The sequence below is a fragment of the Lepidothrix coronata genome, unplaced genomic scaffold, assembly GCF_001604755.1.
Source record: "Lepidothrix coronata isolate B3197 unplaced genomic scaffold, Lepidothrix_coronata-1.0 Scaffold1, whole genome shotgun sequence".
Lineage (NCBI taxonomy): Eukaryota > Metazoa > Chordata > Aves > Passeriformes > Pipridae > Lepidothrix > Lepidothrix coronata.
This window is the reverse complement of record NW_016690181.1, coordinates 5134283-5143681: the sequence shown is the minus strand read 5'-3', so window position 1 is coordinate 5143681 and position 9399 is coordinate 5134283. Positions and strand designations below refer to the sequence as shown.

General features: G+C 49.7%; 1 protein-coding gene across 3 annotated transcripts in view; it reads left to right on the top strand.

Moving 5' to 3' along the window:
• The first annotated feature begins 6488 nt into the window (after positions 1 to 6488).
• Positions 6489 to 9399, top strand: part of LOC108495757 (zinc finger protein 862-like) — a 46463-nt gene continuing 43552 nt past the window's right edge. For 2 of the 3 annotated variants that reach the window (XM_017811832.1, XM_017811802.1), the window contains exon 1: positions 6489 to 6601. The gene's annotated coding sequence lies outside the window, so the exon portion shown is untranslated. Of the gene's footprint in view, positions 6602 to 7053; positions 7105 to 9399 lie in introns of those variants that run through there. The other variant, XM_017811809.1, reaches the window with a different exon arrangement.

Sequence of the window (9399 nt, the reverse complement as noted above, 5' to 3'; positions counted from 1 at the left end):
AATAAGTATTGTCAGCATGTAGAACCTGGTAACATACTACAGATGACATTGTAATCAATCCAGAACAGTATGATTTATATTAATAATGCACCAATTAACTAGATGAAGTACTGGTTCCTTCCAGATCTCAAGTCTAAATTGTCAATGGAGAACCCCCAGCAAATGGGTGATATTGTAGGACTTTCTAAGAAGAATTTACATCTAACCCATTCAGTATTTTAGTCAAAGACCAGAAAACTAAATATAAAATTACTGCTGATAAAATTCACACGTGACATCAAGATTAGCAAACTAGGGAAGAGGAGGTGTTATGCTACCTGATCTGGGAGTGCTTGATGTGAGAAGTACGGACCCACTCCCAGAAAGGGATTTTGTGTGCAGTGCCATGCATGGCAGTACAAGGACAGGCCATTCCCAAGGGGTGAAGGAACATCCCCTGGGTAACAGCAGCTCTGTAAAGGGTAAAAGGACAAACAGCTTCATGAGGAACTTGCAGTTTCATGACATGACAAAATACTATGATGATCCTGAAAGCAAAGCTGTAGAGATATTTGTATATAAATGCATACGTGTATTTTTGGTTAAGTGGATCCTATATAGCCAGGGGGCAGTTCAGGGAACCATATTTTGAAAAGGATGTTGAAAAACTGAGCGGGGTTCACACAAAAAAACAGGAAAACAATATAAGGACTGGTAAAAATAAATAACTTTTGTTAAGAAAAATTTCTTAACTTAGCAGAAAGAAATATTTTGAATTGACAAGATGACAATCTAGATAATACCTTCCCAGGAAGAAAATATTGAGAATGTATCAAAGCATAAAGAAAAGTATAAAAAGAACCAGTGGCTAGAAGGTGAATGCAGCCAAATTCATACAGAGAGTCCAAGCCCAGATTCATAATAAGGAGGGGTGACGACAAAGGGAAAGATAAATTCTTTATCTCTTGATTTCTGCAGATCAGAACTCAGTGTCTTTCTTAAAGACAGCTTTATAGTTAAACACAAGTTATTTGGCTCAAGTCAGGGCAGCTACTTGTGATATACAGGAGTGCACATTCCTGTGGACTGCCAAAACATGTGATGGATGCCTAGAAACAAACCACTGCATTTTGAAGTGCTTGTGAGCAGAGACATTCCTCACTTTCCAGTCTTTGGGCCAGCTACGGAGAGACCATTTCATATGGAAAAGCAGTTCTGGTTATTCATTAAAAATATACCAGTGCAAATTCTCAGATCCTATTGTTTGAAAAAGGCACTATTTGAATGTGCCTCCTCTAGTCCAAAAGATTTCAGGACAAGTTTTGGGCTAGGTGATTTAATCTCTTTCTTTCTGGCTATGATTCGAGTGCTCATTCCGCTGCCATCCCTGCAGCCTGAGGCATGGGCACCAATCTGGGTACCAATACTATGATAACTAAGCAGCTTTCTTCTTCTTTTGGTGGGTTATGACCCTGAGACTAGTTCAGCTGGTTAGAGCATGGTGCTAATTATGCCAAAGTCATGTGTTTGATTCCCATACAGGCCATTCACTAAAGAGTTGGATTTGATGATCTTTGTGGGTCCCTTCCAACTCAGAATATTCTGGTTCTGTGAAACCAGTTCAGCTTTCTGCTCCAGTTCATGGTCTGCAAACAGCCTTGTCAGCACAGCCAGGGCTGGGCAGCCATGACAGCACCCACCCACCACAGAGCAGGAAATCCTAAAGATATCACTGCCTCAGAGGTGCAGATGCCTGGTTCATTGTTGCCAAGGGAAAGGTCCAGCTTTCCTCCTCTCCGCCAATAGCATGGTCCCACCACCTCTTTTTGCTTATGTTGGCAATTTCGTGGCTAATTCTCTGCTGGGTTAGGCATCCAGCTCAGAGAGAGCAGCCTAAGGACTGCTGGAGTGGCTCTATCTACCTGCTGCATCGCCCTATCTCTATCATCAGACCACACCCTCAATTACCCATATAGCTCTACAGCATTCCCAGGAAGGGCTGGCTCCATATACTATGCTAAACCCCAGGCAGGATCATCCCTCTCTCCCCGCTGTTTCTATAAGTGCCTTTTCCCGCTCCCTTATTAGCACCAGAGCTGCTGTGGCTCCGGGGTGAGCAGGCTCAGTGGCACAACTGAGCCTGGAGAACAGAGTGAATGGTAGAAGGTTGCACCAAAAAGTTTCTTGCTTACCAGTTGAACTCAGCAATGTGTATCTGCCTTTTTGTGGAATGGTTCATCAGGCTTATTCCAGTGACACCCATAAACTTCAAGGAGAGCACTCATTGCTAAAGGATTCATATTCTTCTACCAATAACAGTGGAAGACTCATATAGCATGATGAGGAAAAAGACCCAGCACTGCTGAGTAAAGGTCATTGCTGTTTCTATTGTACAGCAGAAATAAAAACACAAGCTGCAGCTCTGCACAGTTACATGCTCTTTAAAGAGCTCTTCCCCTGCACCTCTTTCAGTGCCTGTCCCACCCTGCTACAGTAATTTGTAACTATGGGTTTCTGGCCGAGTTTCCTTCTCAGTCATGTAATTTCCTTTTCTTTTGTGGGACATTTGCAGATTTTCAAAGGGAAAAATTTGTATTCTATTTCACCATCCAACAACCCATCAGTGTGGAAGAGAAATGTACCTAATTTTTGTGTGGCTTCTTACCAGTGTTTTTAATGCTAAAATACAGTTAACAATGAGTGAGAGCATCAGCACAGTGGTCCTGCAAATCTGAATCTTTTCTGTGTGTAGGAAAGGTAGCAGTAGGATTAACCTTTCTATTTGCAGCAGAGTGACTTTTCCTGGAGGAAGACAAACTTCAGCCCCAAGCAACTACTTCCTTGAAGCTTGGGAAGCAGATGTCAGCCTCTTGGTATTGACGTGGTTATGTAGGATGTTGACAATCTTAAACAAGAGAATGTTCAGCAATGCCAGGGCTGCTGTGTGCAACAGCTTGCAGAAGAATCCGTATGTTTTTCTGCCTTTCCTTAGGCACCCCGCTGAAGACAGTCAGGCATCCCCCATCACCCCACTTCCAGAATGGGTCCTGACTTCCACTCTCTTTGCAATGTTGAGCCTGAGCCACTAGGCCTTTTTAGGGAATGATATGCTCATTGCACAAAATACATCCAGCCTCTTCTGCTGCAGGGGTTGAATTTCACAGCCGACAGATGTACCTGCAGATGTACCTGCCGACTCCCAGCACTTTGAGCTCTGATGACCATTTAAGCGTGGTTGTTGACAAATTCAATTCAGTTTTATCCACTTTCACACACATTATTTTTCATACTACAGGCTAAAAGCTCTGTGTCAGTAGAAGAACCTTTTTGCCTCTGCAGGAGACTATCCAGCATTTCATAGAGGAACAGATTTGACGGTATAATACTGGAAAGTGGACACCTAATTACCTCATTCCTTACTAATGTTGCCATTTGTGAATTTTTTTTCTGAGAGCCTGTCAGACAGAGGGGAATTGGTGTGGGTTATGGAGTGAGGCTGAATGCACTCATTAAAAAAATTAATCCTATATCTTCTTAGTAAGTGAAGAGGCAGTTTGTTGGAGAAGGGGAGCCTTTCCAAGCCCCAAAGGTAACATTTTTGCAGAGAGAGTACAAGTTTGCACTGTGTTCCTTTCATAATAAGTTTCTAGACAGAAAAGATACATCTTCTTCACCGGGATTTTATTTCCTGATGTGGTAGGTTGACCATGGCAGGACATCAGGTGCCCACCAAAGCTGCTCTATCACTCCCCTCCTCAACTGGACAGTGGAGAGAAAGTACAACTAAAGGCTCATGGCTTGAGATAATGACAGGGAGAGATCACTCACCAGTTACCATCAAGGGCAATAATGACTCAACTTGAGAAATTTAGCTTATTACCAATCAAATCAGCATAGAACAATGAGAAATAAAAACTAAATATTAAAACACCTTCCCCCACCCCTCCCTTCTTCCTGCTTAATTTTACTCCTAAATTCTCTAACTCCTCCCCTCCAACGGTGGAGGGGAGGGGAGGGAGGGGGCGGGGCGAGGGGGGGATGGCGAGAGGGGAGAGAGAAGAGAATGGGAGAGGTGGCCAGTGGGCCACTGCTGTGGTTAGTTCAGAAGTTGTCTATGCTGCTCCTTCCTCCTCAAGGGGAAGACTCCACATACTCTTTCCCTGTTCCTGTGTGAAGTCCCTCTGATGGGCTGCAGTTCTTCACAAACTGCTGTCGTGCAGGTCCCCCACAGGGTCACAAGTCCTGCCAGGAAACTTGTTCCATTGAGGACTCTTCTCTCTGTGGGTCCACAGGTCTTGCCAGGAGCCTGCTTCCAGTGTGGGCTTTCCATGGGGCCATAGCCTGATTTGGACATCCACCTGTTCCAGTGTGGGATCCTTCAGAGGGAAAAAGTAGATATCTGCTCCAACATGGACCTCCATGGGTTGCAGGGCCACAGCTGGCCTCACCATGGTTTTCTCCACAGGCTGCCAGGGAACCTCTTGTCTGACATCTGGAGCACCTACTGCCCCTCCTCCTTCAACTGCCCATGGTGTCTGGAGAGCTCTTTGTCTCACATATTCTCACTCATCTCTCTGGCCGCAATTGCTGTTGTGCAATTTTTTCCTCCGTCTTAAATGCGTTATCCCAGAGGCACTACCACAGCTGCTGATGGACTTGGCCTTGACCAGCAGCGGTCTGTCTTGGATCTATTAGACACAGGGGAAGCTTCTGGCAGAAGCCACCCCTTTGCCCCCCCACAACCCAAACCTTGCCACACAAACCCAACACACCTGAGTATTAAACATATTAAGGCGACTGACACACATTAAGACAATGCAACTCCCTCTCAATAAATTAGCATGCCTGTGTCTACAAGAAGACATAATAGCTGTTATTTATATTGTACTTACATATTTTCTTTACAAATAAAAGCTTTATGCCTCCCTTTGAGCCTGCTCTTAGAGCCTTTGACTACAGCACCTACAACTAAACTATTACTTCAAATTAGCATGGCGTTCAGTGTGCATTTGTATTACTGCCCTAATTTTTATTGGTTTGTTAATTATTATTTTTTCTCTCAGTTCATTCATCAATCATATTTACAAACCCGTTGTTGTACTTACTGCCAGATTAGTGTTCTCACACATTTCAGCACACAGACAGAAACTGCAAACTAGGGCAGCTTTATTAGGATCTCTAATATTTCTGAGGAGTTTGAAGGTGCTGACAGCTTATAGTATCTTTCCCAGGCAAGTGCAAGTGCCTCAAAGTCCATCTATCTGCAATTACTGGAAGGGGTAAAATTACAGAGCACGCTTTTCCTCTGAGAAGGAATCCACTCCCCAGAGGTTAGGACTGGGGAACAAAAAGTATATTACAGCTGGAGATCTGGCAAATTATACTCCTCTGAACTTCTGAATAATCATCCGTGCCACACTGGCTGCCTTTGCAAAGCAAGCTTGTTTAGAACCCAAGTTGATTACCTTCCCTATTGTTTTGCCAGGTAGTTTAGTCATACATCAAGACCTAACCCTGAAGTTCTGCCACCCCTCAATGCTCACTGACAGCAATGGAAGCAGCTCAAGGATGGCAGAAGCAGGCCTCTGTTGTGCTTTGGCTATGTCCTTTTTTACTTTTTGTCCTGACTCAATTATTCTCTGCTTCACACCACTCTTTTATAGTAGGCACCTCAGGGTGGAGGGTATGAGGAAAGGGTTTTATTTCTCAGGACTGCATAAAATGGTGTTTCTCAGGGCTACAGAAAAAGGGAAGTAGTTTCAAATATCTAAGTGGGCACATTGTCACCACAGCCCTGTTTGCATACAAGCCCATTGTCAACCAAAGAAACTGGAAAATTATGGCTATTTATCTATCCTTCTTTTTACCCCCCGTTGTGCCTCTTTTGGCAGAGCAGCTGAAGAGTTTGCATTGTTTCAAATTTAATGCTTGCAGATGGTTTTATTTAGAATCTGTTTTATTGGTGAGACATGCTTCCTCTGTTTATTAAATTATGCCTACTTTTTTGTCATCCATCATGTTGCCCGCAATTTCTGCACAGATCTCGAGGGTAGGGCTGGTTGTTGTTGTTGCCGTTGGGTGGATTACTTTTTTTGGGGGTAATTTGAAATATGATCGAACTCCGAGCGCCAGGGAAACACGGCTGGTGCTGACATTTTTCTCACAGAAGAGCATGACGCTCCCGACGGGCGAGCAGAGGCGCGGGGCGCTGCCGGTGAGAGGGGCGCCCGGCCAGGGGCAATTCCGCCCCTGCCCCCGGCCGACGGGGGAGCCCCGGGGCCACGGCCCCGGGCCGGGGTCACGGCCCCGGGCGGGGGTCACGTCTCGCCGCCGTCGCCCGGAGGCGGGCGGCCCCGAGGGCGCGGGCTGCCGAGTCCGGGCCCGGCTCCGCGGGGCGCCGCGGCGGCTGCCGGGCGGTGGCAGGTGGTGGCCGCGGCAGCGCTCGGAGCGGAGCCCGGCGGCTCCACCGGGCCGGGCCCCCCCGGCCGGCAGCTCCCCCCGCGCGGTGCCCGCGGGCCGCCCGCGCGGTTTGTGTCCTGCGGAGCCCCCTCGAGCCCCCGGGTGGCTGCGGGCGCAGATCGCCGGCGGCTCCGCGCGGAACTCGCCAGCTCGGGAGCAGGAGGTGGGAACCGCGGGCGGTTTGGGTTTGCTCGGCTTCTTCTGGGTTTGTTTGGGGTTTTTTTCCCCCCCTGCTTTGTGCGGCTTTTTGGGGTTGGTTTTTACTATTTTTTCCCCTCCTCTTTTCCCAGCTCGGGTATTTGGAGGGAAGGCGGGAGCACCGCTGCCCCGGGAGAGACTCGGCGGGCCGGGCCGGACCGGGCCGGGCGGGCCGGCGGCACCTCCCCCCGGTTCGGGGGGTCCCCGGGCTCGGCCCCCGAACGCCCCTCTCTTCCGTTCTCCATGTCATTTCCTGTGCTAATAAGATGGTGGTCACGGCCGGGAGGGAGGGAGCCGCCGCTGCCGCCTCCGCCGAGCCCGGCCCGGCCCCGGGACCCGTCCTCGCCTGGGACTAGCCAGCGGGGCCGGCGGGGTGGGAGGGCGCAGCCAGCCGGGCTCCCCCCGCCCCTCCCAGGCGGAGCGGGCCCCCCGACGCCGAGGCGGGCTCCCCGCGCCCGCAGCGCCGAGGTGAGTCAGCCTCGCTGGTAGCCAAGGTGGCCACGAAAATGGCTGCGGAGCGACTGGGGGGGGACCCGTCCCAGCCTGGGGGGGGGTCCGGATTAAGGGGTGCCCGCAGCGGGCGGGGCGGCGGCAGCGACCCGTGGGCACAAGTATCGCACCCCCCTCCCCCGCTCTCCCCTCCGGGGCGGGCAGCGCGGAGCCCGGCCCGTCCCCGCCGCTCCCGCCGCGCCGCTCCCGCCCGCGCCGCGGCTGCGCCCGCCCGGCCCCCCCCGCAGCCCCGCGGCCGCCAGCGCGGCCCGTGATTGACGCGCCCGGCGGCCAATGGGCGGCGGGGGCGGACGGGCGCGCGCCACATTGGAACGCGGGGGCGGGGCCGCGCGGGGCGCTCCTGGGGGCGGGGGCGGGGGACCGGGACCGGGACCGGGACCGGGACCGGGACCGGGTTCGGGACCCGAGGGAAGCGGGAGTGGCTGCACCCTGCTTGCGGGCACCGTGCTTGCAGCATCACCCGGGCCCCGTGCAGAGCTCCAGGGAAGAGTTGCCCTCGCATAGCTTAACCAGGATGCTCTGTTAACTCACGTGGAAAAACTGCAAATGCATATTCTTGGGCCTTTTCCCCTCTATTATTTTTTTTAAAGTTATAGGATCTTTCAAGCTTCCTTGTAAATGTTCCTGTATTCCTTGTCGTATTTCTAAGGGAAAGGGAAGATGCCTCCCGCCTTGCCTTTCAGATTCCCGAGAAGAAAAAAAAAGCTGGCCTGTGGGCAAAACTGTTGGCTTAGTGTTGCTTCCTCTTTCTCCTGTGATTAATGCCTCTCATTAATGGGAGGAGAACTGGCAGAACCAGCTTAAAAAAATACCAGCCTAACTGTAAGATAAGGTTGTTTTCTAGCACTGCAGGTGTGTGCAGTGTTTTGTTGAGCAGCAAAAGAGCCCCAGCCCCAAATATCCAGCAGCCCCCTGGATCCAAACCTGCTGGTGAGGTTTGACTCCCTTGAATCCCAGAGAGACTGGCAGAGCATGAACTCACTGACTGGATGGGGCTTTGTGTCCCCTAAATTTCTGTTTGTCCAGTCACCAAGATTATAAGCAGTGAAAGCTGAAATGGAAATTACTCTCCTGTCTCTCTGATGGATTTTGTATAAACCCCACAACAGATGCACATGTCTGATGAGGACGGTGTGTTTTTTCAAGTGCAGGCTGCAATCGGAAATGAAAGTGTTCAGTTCATGGGTGTTTGCTTCTTGCAAGGGGTGCTCGGACCAAAGGTGCTTCTGCTCAAAAAAGAATAGTTTAACACAGGGCTGAGCAATGTAGGGCTCTTGAATCACATGCAGCCTGCAAAGAGTTCAAGTGTCTCAAGTGTCGGGGCTGTTGGTGGGGCCAGCAGAAGGACTGTGTTAGTGAAGGAAGGGTTGGCTAGCTGGAACTGCTCACCGGGGAGGATTTGAGGTAGCCACGGGAGATGCTGAAGGTTGCCCTGGCTCTTGGCTAGATGCTGAATTGGCCAATCCCACTGCAGTGTGGAGTAGCAGGATAGGGGAAGTCACAGTTCCCTCCTGCCTAGGAGTAATGTCAAAAGTTGCTGCTCCTTTTGGCTCTTTGTGGGGCATGAAGGAAGTCCTGCAGTTCTCAACTCAGTGCTGGCTTTGGTGTGGAGCTTTCTGGTTTTGGGATACCAGCCTGTTACTCCTTTAGCATCTTTGTGGACCATGCAGGAGGCATGGTGTTTTCTGGGCCAGTTTATGGGGGACTCTCTCAATGCGACCCTTACTAGTTGCCGATAGCAATTACTTGCACTTTTTTAACAATTAAAGAGGAGGATTATTGTGAGTGTGATACCTGATTTTAAATAGTAATGGCAAAAGCAAGAACTTCTCTGAAACGTTATTTTTTATGAACTGAGGCAAGGTCCATCTAATTGGAATGGGGTGGGGGCAGGTTGTTACTTGTATTCCTTGCTGGAAAGTGATGGACCTGCTTGAGATGGGTAGGAGCAGTGTAAAGGTTGTGTCCATGAGTACTGCAAGAGGAGCCTGAAGCGGGAGGGCTCCTCCACTGCAGCAGGCTGGTATTGTGATTGGGGGCCCACAGGCATTGTGGTCAGTGGAAGTTGCCACCCTGAGTCAGGAATTAAAGTATATGTATATATTGAGGAGAAAAACAACAAGCCCAGGCAAGAGAGGTCTTTTTATAGAGAGTACTGTGTACACTTTATCCTTCTGTGTTTTTTTTTAATATTCTTTTTTCCTTTTGTAACTCCTGTCTCATGCTGGTTAATTCCCAAGTGGAGTTGCGGTT